Here is an 18,068-nt window from a genome sequence, read left to right on the forward strand (position 1 = left end):
ATGCTTCTCTAACATATAGTAATGGAGTGATTGTCATTTTAAGGTTATTTATTTCCTGGTAATCAGCCACTTTCCTCCAGTAGAAATGCTTGTGAAACAGAATTATTAGTCTTTGTCAAATGGTTGTGTAAACTGTTTATTAAAGTGAATCCTTTTCCAGCAATGAGGATAGTTCTCTAGCTTTGATTAGGTCCCTGTCGCAGCAGACAGCTTCACTCAGGTCATCCATGGGCTTGATTTCTTTGAGAAGACTATATTCAGGAATTGTTTCCATGGATGTTTGCAAATGAAACAGCTCGTGCTGTAAATGATCAGAACGGGATGACTGAAGATTATTTTATCTTGTTTCTCATTTGATGCACTTCATTTTTTTCCCACATTCCCAGAAATTCACAATGACAGGTTATTTGGATAAATAGAGTATTCAAAGAATTTGAAGGGTTTTTTTGTCCTTCTAAAAGTGTTTGCTCCAAAGGTTATTGAATGACATCATATTTCCCCTATTTCTGTGATATGAAAACCTGTTTTCCTTTCTAAAAATTCAGACTGCAATCTTAAAAATAAACTGATATGTAGTTCAGATTTGAAGCAGCATCTATAGCCCTAAGCCAGCTTGCATTCTAGATAGGCAGTCAGATTGTACATAGTGTGGTTATGGTTACTGCATATGATGGTTGTATAAGGATCCAGCTTGACTTTCAGAAATGAAGGGGAAGTTTCACAAACTGACAGTTGGATAAAGCATCTTAACCTGTAACCTGCATAAGCATGATTCTTCAAGACAGATTAAACCAGACTGCAGAGGCATAAATTTGCATAGTCATATGGACTATCTCAGGGCAGTGGACAGTCCAGTTTGAGAATGAAGACTTGCTTAAATAGTAAGAAAAAAAGCTATTCCATTATAGGAATGGTTAAATGCTGGAGCAGCCTCGCTGGGAGAGTTGTGGAATCCCATTCACAGGAGTCTTTTAAAGCAGCTTAAACAAATATCTGTCAGGCATGTTGGGCATAATTCATCCTGTCTCAGAGCAAAAGGAGACACAAGGCTACCCCCCAAGGTCTTTCTCAGCCTTGTGTATCTACAATTCTGAAATGGCGTGTTACTCATTAAAAAGAGGTTTGTTTATAATGCACATCTGCTATTTCCATAGACTAGCAATTGTGACAAGTTCTCAAGGTGTGCTATACCAGCAAGAGTTTTATAATGTTGTCATGCCTGTAAAGCTGACACCCTGCTGAAAAGAGTGCGAGCAAAAATTATTATAGCAACAGACAAGTATTCTCTCCAGCTTGCTCATACAGTTTCAATTTATGATCAGTTGAATTGTCTTATCCTTAGCTATAGATATTTTGAGTTCACTTACAGGTTCTAGTATTATTTGCCAAATACAACAGTTGCAATTCAATGTGCTGCAGAGTATAACAAAGAAAAGAGCTGTGATGAGATTTTTCAGAAAGTATTTCTTTCAGTTTAGCCCCTAGCACTTTACAGAGAGAAAAGCTTTAAGGAAAAACTTGTACTGCTTTTTCTTTATGTTGTGCCTTCCCAATACAAATTTCAGAGCTTTGTGAAACAACTCTAGCAAGTTATTTAGCTTTCAAAGTGACCACAGCACGACTCTGCTATCTTATTTATACAGTTGTGCAAGTGAATATTTTATGCCAGCAATTATTATTTGAGTTCTTTCAAAAACCTATAGCATTTATTCCAGAGGATGACCAAGTTTGGGGCTGGGTGTTTTCAGGCCTCTGTGTACCTTACTGTGAGAGTAACTCATTCAGACTTCTCACACGCCCAGATTTTGAACCATAGGGAACTCTGAATTAATCATGCTGGTGCAATAAAAATGTGAATATTGGAATAACTATGTGTACCTATTAACATGGTACTTTTTATGTGCTCATATCTAATTATTTTGGAAGCTGATGTTTTTCTTTTTGTCTGTTTCAGTAGTTTTCAAAATTTTTTGGTTTGTAGACCCCCAGAAAACATTCAGTGAAATTCAGCCTACTGAAATAGGCTTCTCAGTTCTTAAAAGCCTCTTAGTTCTCCATTGTCAAGTGGTCCTTATCTACTTTCATATCTACAGATTTTAGCAAATTGGACCCCTTCCCCGACTTTGATGGAAAGGCATGGAAAGGAATTAGTTATTACAAGAACCACATAGTTTTCCCAGGCTAGCAACACTATTTTTTTCCTCTTGTAGCACTGTTATTCATAATAGAGATAGAGGAAGAGTGGCATGCACTTTCTAAAACCTATCTCCAAAGCTGAACACAGGATAAAGGGTCTCCCCCGAACCCTTCTAGAAGACACTCAGTTCCCTTCTATCTGCAATTAGAAGGCCCACAGTGGTCCCCACTCAGCTTCACTCCCTAGCAGAGAAAGTTCCTGCCAAACATCTTCACTTTGCAAAGTGAAGAATTTTATCAACTTAGGGAATATCATGCCCCATGTTCATTCAAGTCTATGGCAGCCTGAATAGCCATCCTGTCCTGAGATATAATGTGCCTTTCCCATCCAATTTCCTACACCAGCCACAGGGGCTCTTTCAAGTTGCTACTTTTACATCCTTTCCATTTAATCTCTGTTTTCTTGACACTGTTGAGTTCCTTTCCCAGAATACCACTCCAACACAGTTACAGCAGTTTTCGCAATGCTAATTCGATCATTGCCTTCTGGTGAAGGAACGTTGTGACTTTAGGTGATAAAGTTCAGAGTGCATCTGCTCAGGTTTCATATAAAGTAAACCCAGACCTCTTTTTTACCATGATGATTCACCTTCATGTCAATCTAATGCATTTAAAATCTGCCTCCAGATAATGGGTTCATGGTGCCAGGTCATTGTCTGGCCTCAGAAAGTGCTGATATTTCATATTCTATGGGAAAATATCTGACACCTAACAAAACAATCAAATCAAGGGCTTAAAAATGCAGTTTTGATCCATTGTGGTTCCCTCAATCCCTCACCCTCTAGTCTGTGTTCACCACATAAGATATGCATGAAGAATAGTCCTATTGAATCCCTGAAGTCGCTATTGTTCTAAAGCAAATTCTTGGCTATCTATTATCTTATTACTTCCACAGCAATGATAAGAAAGTAAGAGTTCCCTATATCTGTAGCCACAAACTTCTTTCAGAGAGTTATATGGATTTGCTATAATTACTTAGAAGAGATTTCTTGGCGCAGTTCATTGCAGTCCAGATCTCTCAGCCTAAATTCATTTATGGGGAATCTATTATTGGCCAAGACTGACCCTTTTCATATTAGAAATCACAAGTCTCAATTTATATTGCTCTGTTGGGCCGCTCCTGAGAACCATCCATCCTGTTCACACATCAGGCACTGAGCACAGCTCCAGGCATGATGCATGGGGCATCCTGAGTGATAACATGTACCCCAGAAGCCCCTGCAGTACTCCTCATCCCAAACTCAGCTTGATTTTACATTGTAAACCCTATGACACAATGATATAATCCCATCTGAGAACTACCTCACTTTTAAGGAAGAGCCTTAAAGGAGAAGCAGTGTGCAACCCAGAACTAGAACTCATACTTTATTCCTAGTGAGAAGCAAAATATGTTGGTGTGTGAGGTCACTCACACTGGCATTAGGCAAACAACAGACCCCATAGTCCATCCCCAAAGAACAACACTTGCATGACCATGAAACTACCCAAGGTACCGGACAGACAAGACTCTAACTGTCTTTTGGGAGGAAGTACAGTTGAGCACTGGGAGAGGAAAATCAACTTAGGGTCCAGACAGCTGGGGTCTGCTTGTCTGTAGATGTTCAATTCTGTAATATTTCAGGAAGTATCAGGAAACAGTGTAAAGACCACTCCTCTACTTGTGGCCATCCACAGAAGGCCCCTGAATTAAATCTGCTTCTGTGCAAAGAGTGCTTAAACTGCACAGCAGAGAATCCCACCAAAGTGGGATGCATCCCTTCCTGTTCTGCTAGAGCTACCTGTACAGGTACACAGAGAAAACAATGCAGGACAAAGGAGAAATCCCCACAAAACACACCCCAAACCTATAAGGGTTTATCAAATTGTCCATGACTCCCACGCTTGCCCAGGATTGGGCTGGTGGAGGAGCTGGCTTTGGGTATCATCCAGAACAGGTCTGCAAGGGCTTTCCTTAGTTATGTACCTTGAGATAGTGCAGTAAATTGTCATCTCACTTGTTCCTAGACTACCTGAGCTCACTCATTCTGAGCAGAAAGAACATGTCTCCAGGGTCTTCTGGAGACCTGCGATGTCTGAAAGGCTTTTTACTTTCCCTGTGCTGTAAATTCTTGTTTAGGAAGAAGTATTACACTGAAGCATGTATAGGAGCTTCTCTCTCCAGTGTATGGCAGTGTAATGACAGTGAGTTAATGGATCCCACATCAGCAGAGACTGAGACTGGGATCGCCAGGACTGGGCCTGAGAGGTGGGAGAGTGGAGGAAGAGCCAAAGTAGAATAAAGGGCAGAAAAAGGATGGAGTCAGACCTAGGTGCCTGCAAAGCTGATAGTTACTTTGCTCTGCTCTGATGTGCAAATCCTAGATACCAAATGTGGGAAAGAAGCTGTTCTATTCCACCAGTCAGGATGTAGTCACATCCATCATTTACCCTCTCTGTGAGATGATATTCTCCATTACCTCAATTTCTGGCAGGATGTAAACGTGTAAACATACACACCACCAGAAAAATTTTAATCTCCCTAAAAGTAGCTGAGTGAGCCTGGAGAGTTTGTTACTGGATCCCTTTGCAAGTAACATTATACTAGATGTTCTGCTCTGGCAGCTCCATTTTGCCTGTGCCATCTTTGATGCCCATGGTGGCAAGAACCACAGTGGCTAGACCCTGGCAGGTGGCTCTGAAAGACATCCTCATGGTAAGCCCTGTGGCAAGTGGTCTTCTCCTCCCTCACCTGCACAGGAGCCAGCTTCCTGGAAGACCTTCTCCCAAGGCACACCTAATTTCAGGAAACCTACACTGCAAGGTTGTGCCTCGCTGACAAATCCTTTTCAGGAAAATACCTTTGCATAGAGAACTTATGTGAATGCCAAGCTGGGGAAAGGGCAGACTGGCCTCCGGGGGTACCTCAGAGGGGAAGGCAGCACTAAGTGGTTGGTACAACGCTCTGGCTCCCTGTGGGTCCTGGCTATTTTCCCTTTTGCCTGGCACTGTAGCTTTGGGAAGGGAGACTGAAAGGTCAAGCTGCTGGCAGCAAGGGAGATGGAAAGTTTGAGGCATCATGCTTGTTAGGCTCTGACAGGAAGATGTCTTCTGTCCTACTAAGAACTGACCCTATTTGAAACTTCTCTATCTTTATGCCTGAATATTTATGAATTCTGAGTATTGCCTTTGTACAATATTACAAAAAAGAAAAAGAAGAAAAAAAAAGAAATCTTTCTCCAGCTCACTTCTGCTGTCAGATGGAAGAGGACCTTGGATTGTTTAGTACTCTAGGCAGGCAAAGAGGTGCAGTCTTTAGGAGTGGTTGTGTACATTGCCCTTCTGTGGAGCTAGTCTAACGTGGGATTCTTCCATAGTGTGAAAGACCTACCTTCTGTGAGGTGCTTCTAATGGTGCAGTCCAGCCAACATATGAGATGACTGAGCACTCAGGAAGGACTGTGTAGCTTTACAAGAGAAGCCATACATGTTTGCCAGGGTGTGACATGACAGTCTGAACAAACAGGAAATTTGATCTTGAGGATACTGCTGAAGTCAGCCTGAGTACTGAATCAAAGAAGTAAGAATCAAAGAGTCCAGGGAATTAGACCACCCTCCTTGCTCAAGTGTCTGAGCCACATTTAGCCTGAGGCACCCATTACTACCAAGAAGTGGGAGTGAAGGGAAAACACCCTGTGAAAGAAGACAGCTATGAATGGTGACGTGAGAGGAAAGTGTTGGCGCAGCATCGGCCTACTTCTGTATCTGGTCTTAGTCTTGTCAGAAGGACTTATTAGCTAGGGCACAGTGCCACACTAATGCTGCTTTTGGACTGACGCTAGATTGTATCTGGCCATTTCAGAGTGTGAGCAGAGCGCAAGTGGTTCGGTTTGCTCCTTCCTGTGTAGACATGCCCTAAGGGGGTTGGAATAGAGTCACTCCTTATGGTGGAATTTGCTGAGGAGACTGTCACAATTTTAATCACAGAAATCTTCCAAATTATATTGACTAATAAGTGATATAGCCCATTTCTGACTGAAATTCAGTAGTGATAGTCTCTTTTTAGCAATTCCAAGGTCACTTCAGTTATTCTCAATCAAGCAAAAAGTTCCTTAATTTGCCAAGAATCGCACACATACATGATTTACAATGTGGTAGATTAAGTTCAGATATCAAATGTTCTAGGCACAAACTGAATGCGGCACGGAACCTGTGCAAGAGATTGTCATGAAACAGTACTGAGGTCAAGCAGTTATACAATACTGCTCCCTAGGAACAATGCAGCTCACCAAGAATTCTTATATTTGTTTATAATTTTCAGTCATCCATTCTTTAATATCTCCAAGGAATTTATCAGTCTGTTAGCAACTCTCCAAAGAATAAAGATGCATTTGCCTTAAGGCAATCTAAGGCATATGGTCCCATTGGGAAGGAAGGAGATTAGTTTAAAACACCAAGAGCAATTGATTAAAGTTACGGTTTGAAAGGCAAATTCACAGGGGAGATATAGTAGGGGGTCAAATGTATATGATGTAATCTTTTTTCTCAGTAGGGGATTTAAACAAGAACTTCACGATTGATGAAGTAGAGATGGAGCTTGTGGCTAGTAATAATGTATTCTAGTCTTGTTTGACATTTGCATATCTGGGGTGATCAAGCTTGAGTCTAAAGCCAGAATTTGATCTACAGTGTCTTTATATATGTACATGTGCAAACAACTCAGGATGCTGGTAGCAACAAGCCTGCTAACCCTCTAGGTCTCTCCCAGTAACACAATGGATCCACTAGGAATTCTAGAACCATTTTTCTATTTTAGAGATTGGATAAGGACAGCATTAGTATGTATTCCAAATCTGGGAGCTGCAAGTATTGCAAGTACTGTAAATGGTGCTAGGGATGTCTGAAATACAAGACTTCTGGTCCAGAAGGTGATACCGGATAAAATATGCCAAGTTCAATAAACAGGCCACTTTTTCAATGAAATACTTAATCAAATGCATTATAGTCAGCTGTCTATTTTCTTATATTAAATACTAAGTCCTGAAATCCTTCCTGACCATCTTCACAGTGAGTACTTTGATAACTAGACTAATTCATTCACACTTTTCTGTCTGAACATGTTTAGTTAGGCAGTCCAGAGTGAAACAGCTTCACCAGAGGAAGGAACAATGCCCTTCTTCTGCACTGGCAATGCTGAGGTACTTTTCTGGTAGGCAAAAGATTTTTCCTCTCCCTTTTCCTCCCCGTAGTTGGGGAAGGAATTGAATCAGTGTCTCTCTTCCAAGCATGTAAACTTACTGGAGGAAAGCAGGACAAAGAACTACCTGCGTGTCCCACTGGGGAGCCCAGCTGGTTAGACTTCTCCGAAACTGTCCTTCAAGCAAGACAGAGAGAGGACTATCTATCTAGACAGAGAATAAATAGATGTGGATCCTGAAAGAGCTTAGAAATGATGTAGACTCTGAGTTACACAGTACTGACTGAACTGAGCTGCCTCTGGCAAGTGAGGACTTCGATATCAAAAATGTAATCTCCTTCTCATGGGTAGAGCACAGGGTGGTCACTGATGTGATGTTTCGGAGAACCACAGCTTTCAGCAGAGCCACCAAGTGGCAGATAGGCCTGGCTTGCTATTTCCTTCTGTGACTGTTTTGTCTATTGCACAGTAGTCTTATGTTGTTTTCCGAGTGATTCTGTGTAACTTATTGCAGAAGTATTGCGGAGCAGGTGTAGCACTGCTCCAGGGAATATGGGTGGATGGCAGAGCTCCGAGACACCATGGGGAACAATGGAAACTGGTCTCAGGAAAGAGCTCACTGCGAGAATTAAATTGTTACTTAGCATCAGCAAATAAACTAATAAAATGAAGAAGGATACAATTAACAAGCAAAGGCCAAGAAAAAGAAAAGATGCCAAGAACAGAAAACTTAGGGGAAAACGTCACAAGAAACAATAAAACGTGCCAGAGAACTGTGTCTTTCTGCATTAAGTGATGCAGACAGTGTGAAACAGATGCTATTTCAATGTCATCAGCAACTTGACAAGCTGGATAAATAATTGTTGCCAAGAAAAATAAAGGCATGTGCTGTCAGTGTGGGTGGTTGCCATGATTGCTGTGGCCTCTCATTCAAATGCAGTTATAGAGATTATGAAAAAGAAAATAAATATGGAAGTGGCTGAAGAAAAACAATTAGCTCCCCACAGATGGGCCTTCAGCATACAATAAATTGTAGCTGCCTTTTTCCTCATTAGTTTGGAAGGCAACCCAGGAAATAATAAAAGGTTGAGAATTATAGGTACACCCATTTCCTGTGTCCTTCCTATAAATGGGGAGAAACTGTTGGCACAGAAGAAGAATTGTTATGAGGGAACTACAACCGGCATTTTAGCTGCAAAACACCTAGGCATCTCCCTCCTGCCTGATTGCCACTGAAATCTTCAAAAATGTTTTCCTTCAGAATCCTGTAACCACGTACCATGGGGGTCTCTTAGCAAGTAAGACCTCTTAGGGACCTCAAATCTTCTGGGCATTTCATACTTCTTAGAGCTAGCAATACTACAAGGTGAGGGGCTCAGGTCACATTTAAGCTCACTGAGGACCCATACAGAAGGCACTCCTCTAATGCCTTGGGGATTGTCTTCAGGTAATAACAGAATATCAGCTCTTCATATAAAACACTGTAGGAAAAGGAACAGTAATTCATTCTTTTCACCTGAGACCCCTTGCTCAAGACTCAGTCTAGAGATGTGAGAAGTTTGTTCCATTCCCATCTTTGCCTGAGGAGAGTCAATCTCACATCTCCTACCTCTTGCGTAAAAAAAATACAGCCATGCAGAATCATAATCACAGGATCACCTGGGTATCTGTGGTTATTCTCTCCACACCTCCTCTAAATCCTGTAAATGCTGAGGACCAGAGTCAAATCTATACACATTTTAATTCCATTGAAATCTTATTTTAGGAATGTAAGAGATGGTGGGAGAGACTTGTGTTGAGCCAGTCACTCACACATCTTGTCTATATTTCAAGGACAAACAGTGTGTTTTTATACCTGCTCTATCTTCATTTTCAGTCTCAGTGCCTGAACAGTTTCACTTACATTAGTACATAAAGTGAATGCGGGAATCATTCGCCACAATCCTAAATTTTCTGTAAGGTAAATTGTCAACAACAAAGCAATCAGTGAGTGAAAATCAAATAGATGGCAAGGATATTGTTTACTCATTATACTTCATGTAAGAAATCAAGTCTGACTACAATTGTCTGGGTTACCAATTTGTGATGCATGTTTAATGTTGGGTGAAGACAGCAAAAAACTTCAGAGTTGTGATGTGATTCATGCAGTTAAAATACATGCCTTGCCTGTAACCTTATAAAAATAACACAATAATATGCACTGATAATGCATATTACAAAAATACCTAGAGCAGTGATAGCAGCTCTTAAATTCTCTGCTTTAGGTTTTGGTAAAAAACAAAATTTCAGCCTCTGTTTTTTGAGTCTTGATCCTGGGCTTGAAATCCACTGAAGTCAGGTTTGCATAATTTTGACTAGAAGGAAGCCCAACCACAAACTATACACCCATATATATATGTCAGTCTGGCTGTGTCCTATATGGAACAAAACCGCTAGGGTGTCTTGGCAAAAGAGCAGAGGTGGCCCAAGTGTGAGACCTGGGCAGGCTCTGGGGTCCCAGGCAGCAATGGTGCAGCTGGCAGACTTCTTGGCTTTCTGGTGCTACCCTGAGGCACATGAGGTATCAGTTTTTAATTTTGCAAGGGCTTTTTTTTACCAGTTTTGGGTTTGCCTGAAATTTCTCAAAGCACATGAAATGGAGTTGACAACTTCAATCAATTTTTTTTAATAAAGAAGAGAACTGAAATATCTGATCTGAACACTTTTGAATGTCAGCATCCAAAATCCATGTTGGAGGTTTAACTTCCCTCCCATCCCCACATAGATTTGATGGCCTTGCCCAACACTAGATGTTGATGTAATCTAATACCCAAGCTTGGCTCAAATCACAGGTTTTGGTCTGCTCTCTGGTTTTGTTCCCAGGCCAGGCAGAAATGTCAAATGTTTTTGTTTCAGAACTTTATTCTAACATCAGTAGAATAAAACCAAGTAACACATCTCATTCTGTTTGATGACTCCTAGAGAATAATTAATACTCTTCTTATGAAGAGAATGGGCAAATAGGCACATTTAGTGGTCAACAGGAAATGAGGAAGGTCTCAGATGGGTTAGGGTAGAATGACAGATCTTTGTCTACTGCTCCTCAGGAGGCGATGTGGTTAATACCTCTCTGGTTCTTGGACTCTTGCCCAGTTTCTCTGTGATCCTATCACTAGCATTGATAAATAAGTCTGCCTAAAGCAATAAGGTCACAACATATTTACTTCTTTGAACTAGAATAATTCTGCTGCCAAACCAGAGCTCCTAGCTTTTCAAGGTTCTGCTAGCAGTTACATGTATATTGACATTTCTTTTTACCTCAGGACAGATGAGGGAGAAACAGTTTCTTAGTTTATAAAGCACTTTTCTCCACACTGTTTGACAGCTTTTGACACTGCATGTGGGAAGGAGAGTGAAGGTGATTTCCACAGAGATAGAAAGGTCTTCAAACTTTTCAGTTCCCAAAAAGGAAAGTCACACTTCATTAAAATAATTAGGACCAAAACTGCTTTTAAACTTGCCTTTTCAGCAAACTACCGTGCCATTCCTTCGAGAGCTGCTTTCTGAATATCATCACGGCCTTTCCTAGCCTCTTCGCATATCTCCCAGGCAGGAGAACAGCTTCCTTAATGCATTGCTTGGGTATACATAACTCTTTCATATTGGACCATGTAAGAGTTTCTGAGAAGCATTTATCAAAAAAATAAATGTGTGTGTCATGGAAACCCAGAAAGAAACCACAGTCTATTTCATCCTCTGCTGTTCAGAGGATGTAATTGAAATACTGCAATTGCCAGCAAAGGTTTAAGTGTCACAAAAGCTAACACTCCTGCTACTTTTTACAACTGGTTGAATTTTGTTTAATACAATTTTATTTATGTGGAAAGAAATCTAGGTCAGACTTCTTTCTCAGAAGTGTAAATTGTCTAAAAGATCCTGAATCAGATGTCTGCCTAACAAGCTTTTTTGTCTTATAGTATGAGTTAGATACCTATATGCCTATGAAAGCTGGCCTTGGCAACAATGTCTGCAATATGCTAGATTCACTGTTCTTCAGAAAAGACAATTTGAAATAGATTTATCTGCTGAAGGTCTGACCTCTTCCCCTCCCTTGCCCCCAGCATGGCAGAGACAAACTAGCTATCTTTTTAATGAAAGGCAGATGCAGAGTGAACAGTGGGATACATCTTCTCCTTTCCTTATCTCCCTGGAGTGTTAAGAAGTATGGGGTCTTATTTTTCTTTTAGTATGTTTTTACTGTAACATTCAGGAATTAGGAATTTCACCAGTAGGAATTTTAGGAGGAGCCTCAGAGAGCAAGCATAACTATCAGAAGAGTGTACATGCGCTGTTTCCATGTTAGCTTATTCACGATTGCTATATTAAAGGTGTTCTATCTGAAATCCATTTGGTCTATTGAGTTTAACACAGAGGCAGAGACAAGCAGAGAAGAGTCCACAGTGTGGCTCAATCTAGTCTCTGACAAGCAGGGGCTGTGCCAGAGATGTGCTAGTTTCATTTTATTAGAGTTTCCTAGTTACAAAATAACAGAAGTTAGAGATGGAAGAGGTCTTGCTTCTCATCTGTGTCCTTGGACCAATGCAGTGTTTATCATACATTTCCTGAGTCTTGTCCTCTCTAATTTTATATATAGCTTGATTGGCAGCTAAGTGTTGCCACTTGTCACATTTTTTGAGAGTTGTTAGGGGCAACAGCAACTACATAGAAGAACTGCAGTTTTAGAAACCTAGTAGAAATGCTTGTTTTGGGCTCCAGTAGACTTTCTCCCCTAAAGGAGGTAGAACAGGTTGGCAGGATGGAAGAACAGTTGCAAAGCTGGAAGAAGGTGTAGAAAGATCCGGATTTGTCCTTTTAAAACTTGTCAGTTCAAGAGATTGATATTTCCTTTCAAGACAGGCTCCACAAAGCTGTGAGTGGAGTGTCTCTTTTATAGCATACCCATGTGCACTTGAGAAAAGTGAACCAGTGAACCAGAAAATATAGTTAAATTATATACACTCCAACACAATGGCATGGTTTAGCTTACCCAGTCCATTCCTCTACTTAAAGAGAAGATCTCAAAACTGAGTTAATCCATTTAAAAGAGTAGCCTTTGTACATCAAACTTTAAGGGCTAAATAGTGCAGTAGTTTATCTCAGCGAAAACACTGTCATGGACATGAACAGCACATTTTTAAATCTTCAGACAATGTGATTTTTTTTCAAGTGCAATCACACGAATATGTGTCCATTTACCATGCACGGTTTTCTCAGAACCAAAGGGCAAGCATAATCGTATACCAGTGACTCTACGAGGAATTCTGATCCAGGGCTATGCACAGACACTTTAGCAAATGAGGCCCTGAATGCTCCTGCATGTTGTGATCCCCTTCTAGGACCTAAAATAGCTCTTGCATTTTGTAGCCAAACCATGTGAAACCCTCTGTCCTCTCACACCACGTCTCACAGACTCTTTTCTGGTTCTAACATCTACAAATTGCCTGACTACAACATGATCAGTGCTCAAGGCTATTTCTAAATTTACTTTCTGATGTGCACTGGGTTTCTCGTACCCTAACCATTCAGAAGGCACCTCCTGGAGTGTGTGAGATGGGACTATGGATGCCCAGACATGGGAAGAATGCTTGGTTGCAGCAATAGAGATGTAGCATCAGACATCGGTTCCTCTGGGTGCTCTAAGTACCCTCTTGGTTTTAGGCATTGAAGTAGAACTGTCCTTGGCTTGGAGTTAAGCATGTGCTGACAAGTGCTCTTGGTGCACAGAGCAGAGTGTTCAGCTCTCTATAGCACTGAAACCTAAAGCAGCAAGGTATTTTAGCACATAAATCCAAATTACTTCAAGGAAACCGTCCATATGATTAAAGGTAAGTACATGCTGAAACATTTTGCTGAATGAGGGCATTTTCAAAGTGCTTTTTCGTAACTCTTGCACTTGAAAAATCATACGAATAGCTGAGAAGGCCAAGAAATCAAAAGAAAAAAAAAGAAAAAAAGAAATACATAGGACCATTTGGAATTCTGGATATAAAATATCTGCCATACCTATTTTATGCAAGCATGCCAATATGTGTGTGTATAAAACAGGATTTTTTATTTTATTTTATGAATTGGCTGTAGACTATGTAATACAAATCGGACATAAAAGAATAATGAAAAGAACAAGACAGGACTGAGTAAGTCTTCTAAAAGTTTTTTATGGCCTTTGTCATGAGAACGAATCCTCCACCCCTTACTTTCTAACTCTCATTACCTTCACACAAAGATGCAGCATTAGAACAAAATCTGTTTTAGAAAAGTCTTTGAATTCCATCCCCAAAACAACAGAAACATCAGAATCAGTCATCAAATTAATATGATAATATTGGTTAAAAGCAACATGAACTGGCTATTCATTCTGATGACTAAAATAGGAAGCTGAAAGGATAAAAAATTAATCCTTTTCCATGATGGTTATAAATCTGTAATCTTGAACCTTGTTACTATTTTACTATACATTGGGCAATCCTGTAAAGATGCAAAGGTAAGTGGTTAGAGTATGCTGGCTGTGGAATATACAAATTGCTGTTGTTCTGAAAGCTGTACAACTTTGCAAGAGTTTTGCTAATTTGCCGATTACTTGATCTTATGTGGCATTTGTATAGAAGTTCATTTGATATAAAAATGCCCATTTTTGCCACAAAACCATCTTAACTTTGCCAGATACAGAAGGACATATATGATTTGTATGATATAGTCAGAAAACTCTATGATAAAAAATGAGGTATTGATTCAAGGAGATTTTAATTTAGATTCGTTCACTTAAAATGAGTAATAAATTGAAATGAACTCTCCAGGGCTCACGTGCAAAATGAATTATCTTTCCGCTTTATTAAAGCCTTAGGCAAGAAATAATTCTAGCTATGGTCCAAACCCAAGTCACTAATTTTAAATAAGACTTGTACAGATAATTTGGACAAGAGAATGATATGTGATATAACTGAGTTCCTGATTTGTAAATGAATTCTAGGGAAAGGAAAGAGAGAAGAAGAAGAAGAAGTTGTTTTCATAAAACAAATCAGGAGGAAAACCATAAGTAATTTCAGTATCATGTTTCAAGATTAACAACTCCCTGTGTGTCAAATGCTGTTTTAGTATTTGACAAAATCTTGCAGATTGATACGAGTGTTTTGTTCCAAGAATCCTGCTCTTTCCCCCCTGTCTTTTTGGGTAGGAAGTCTTGTACAATAGTTGACAGCTCTGTTTGCTAATAGGTTCTGTAGTGATTTAACCTATTTTTGCTTTACATATTGTTTATCCATGCATGTTTAAAATAAGCATACTTGCCACCCATATTCAGACTGTTCATGTATATAAGCATGTATATACACACTTCATTATATGATTTCCTCTTGTCTAATTTTTAAAGTCTCCAGTTCCTTGCCCATTCTTTTTACCATGTTTCTTTAAGATATATTTTCTTCAATCTGCCCATTTCTCTGTCTGTTGTTGAATTCATGCTCTACAGCATGTTAGATTGGGAATACAAGTTCTAAAATAGATAACAGAATAGAATAAAAAGGTGTTATGTTTTGCTTCTACTTTTTCTATGACAATAGCTTGCTATTTAATGTCCGCCTTTGTTCTTTTCTGGGATTTGGGAGTTTTGTTTGCATTTTTTAATAAAAAGTTTTCATCGTAGAACTGAGGCTCTTTTTTCAAGACTTAGCCTGATAAGCATTCTGGGGATGCTTATAAATATTGATTTTATATATAGGCATATAAACTCAATGATTTTACATTTTTTTCCAAGTGAATATGAGGTGTCTGGAGAAGATAGCTTGCTTACATGAGATTTATCACAAAACAAAGTGTCTATTGAATGATAGCATTCATTCTCAACCTTTCAAAAAAAAAGACTATGCAAATGTTTGTCTCTTTAAGTGCTACACAATATCTCACATACCAGGTAGGGTCTTTGACTATCTCGTAACCGAGCTATCATCTACAGCAAAGCCTACCATTCCCATTTAGATATGCAAAGCTAGTATTAATTTATATATTTCCATTGCCCATGCTACCACTACTTAGGACTTTGAGAAATCTGTGAATTAATATTTTTCATTTCATTCATGCCCCTACCCCCTTCATTCCATGATGACCCACGTGTGTCCTTATCAGTCCTGGTTACCTCAGGACTGCCATTGTAGCAGCTATTTAAGCCAACATGGTAAAAGAATAGTTGAAAATGTTGAAAGGGTGAGTAGCAGGCTGGAGAGGGATGCTCTAAGTATCCATTGAGGGCCACTTTATTATAGTTTTAGTAAAGATCTTGGCATGAAAAATGAGGAATCTGGCAGATAATACAAAGTATTGAGATATCATCAATAGAAAGAAAGATACCATGCACAGATAGGGATATCACACTGAAAGGACAGGAAAGCATTGAATATGGGAGTGACAGAAAAGGAATTAAACTCCAGAAAATTATCAGCAATATTTTACACCTGAGTACTGAAAATCTTGACTCGTTATCTGAGAACTTGCCAATTGTAAACAATAGAGGAATTCTCTCATTGTTTGGAGAGCCTCAAGTGTCAGTGATGTATGCATACCTCCTCCTTCAAATTAAATTTATGGCCTTGTACTGTAAAGAGTTGGGCAGCATGATGAGTGCTCTCTGAAAGATTTGTGGATGGCTTTAATGAGGTTTGGCTTTTGAAGGTTCATTACAAAGATGATAGAGCCAGCATCTGAGTTGTGCCAGACAACAGAACAAGAGGCAATGGCCATGAGTTACAGGCGGAGGTTGGACATGCAGAGGGTGGTGCCACACTGGAGCAGGTTGCCCAGAGAAGGTTGGGGCTGTCTGTTCTGGAGGGTGTTTGATTTGCCTCTGCAAAGCCATGGCTGGCCTGCGCTAGTGTTGGGTGTCATTGTCCTCTGAGGAGTTTGGACTAGAGACCTCCAGAGGTCCCTTGCAACTAACTTTTCTAGGATACAATACTATGACCAGAAGAGAGCACTTCTGAGGCCTCCTTTCATCTGAGCTTTTGGAGAGCAGCACAGGAGATAAAGTTGCAACACTGCAGCAACAGTGCAACAAAGCTTGGTGTGGGACCTTACAGGAGGAGAAAGTGATCTATTTTAAAACAAAACCAGTTTCATTCCTTTGCACTCACACTTTCATACCCACAACACGTATATCCAGGCAGTCTCTCTTGCATACAGGGACCAGGGTGCTTGGATGCAGGTGGTTTGTCCAGGATTCCTGGTGGAAGACAAGGACACCAGCTATCGAGTCCTCTTGTCTCCTGGGCTCTTCCTAGGTTGGGAGCCATGTGCTGATTTTTGGATATACCTTTCTGTACTCTTTATGCCCTGAAAGTAACTAGTGTCTCCATCTTCTTCTACATCCGTGACCTGTCAGGATTTACTCACTTTCCTTTGCCTCTGACCTGAGTGCCCTGAAAAGCTGCATGTAGATGCATGCTAGGACCTTGATGAGCTGCTGATCTAGGTGCCTTCAACACATGGTCCTTCTCCTGCTGCTGTTCCTTCTGGTGCTTCCTTACCCAGATATTTCCATTCATTCCCCATTTACACCAGCCTTAACATTCCTATTACATTTCCCTACACATTCTGCAAAGGTTTTTTTATGCACTGGGTATTTCCAGTGGTGGTCAGATCTAAAAATGTGTCAGGGTGCCGCTGCTTTTTTCACAGGAATAAATCAAATGGTTCTAGTAACTTTTAGACACTTTTTTTTTTTTTTTTTTTTTAAGATGAGATAAAAGGGAAATTAAGAAATTTTCTCTGTGTCATAAAATAAATTCAGGCCTAAATTTGGAAATGATTGTGTTTGGCAACAGGAAAATAATTGTCTTTGCTGTTTGATTCAAAGTCCATTTGGTGAAAGAAATGAGAATTTTAGGATGGGAGAAAGCCACTGACTCTCTGATAGCAGTTTCTAAACTGGAAATGTAATTATCCATGTAAAACAGTAGCTTTGTAAAGAACAGCATTTTGAAAAATACACACATTCATCTTCAACAAGGTTTAAAATTGCAATCCAATACAACTCTGTCCTTTCTATTGCCCTTATGTGTATGTTAGTAGCTTCTCCAATAAGTGAGAAGATTCTAAATTGTGCTTATTGCCATTTTCCCACTGGAAATATTCTAGTAGATTAAATTTACAATTCATATTATTTCTAGAGAGAACCATGTTTCTCTGCAGAGTTTTTGGCCTTGCAGGTAAATTAAAAATGTCCAGACTGTTTGCTGGCACTGCCGCCAAATAGTATGCAAGAGCCTGCATCCATTAAACCCCAAACAGGTTAGCCATGTACAGACTGGCAATGGGAATGACCGTCCACCCATGCTAACTTTTGACCCTTGTCTGGGAAATATATAGGAGGGAACTAATTGGCATGGGGCAAAATCATGCCTGAGATTGCTCTAAGAGTGGTTCTGAGAAAAAAAGGCCTTCCTTTACCTGGGACAGGGGAAAGTTAATCTATTTTGGTCTCTTTTCTTTCTTTCTTTTGCAGTCTTATGTTCATTTGTCCTTTTTAAGCCTCTGCTTTCAAATCGCAAATTGGAGACAATACTGGACTTACTCATCCTCCTGTCTCCAAGTGCCTAGATCAGTTCATGGACGTGCTTCTCAAACAAGTCCTTGTATTGCAGTAGTTTTTCTCCAAGATTCACAGCATCAACAAG

The sequence above is a fragment of the Apteryx mantelli genome, chromosome 2, assembly GCF_036417845.1.
Source record: "Apteryx mantelli isolate bAptMan1 chromosome 2, bAptMan1.hap1, whole genome shotgun sequence".
Lineage (NCBI taxonomy): Eukaryota > Metazoa > Chordata > Aves > Apterygiformes > Apterygidae > Apteryx > Apteryx mantelli.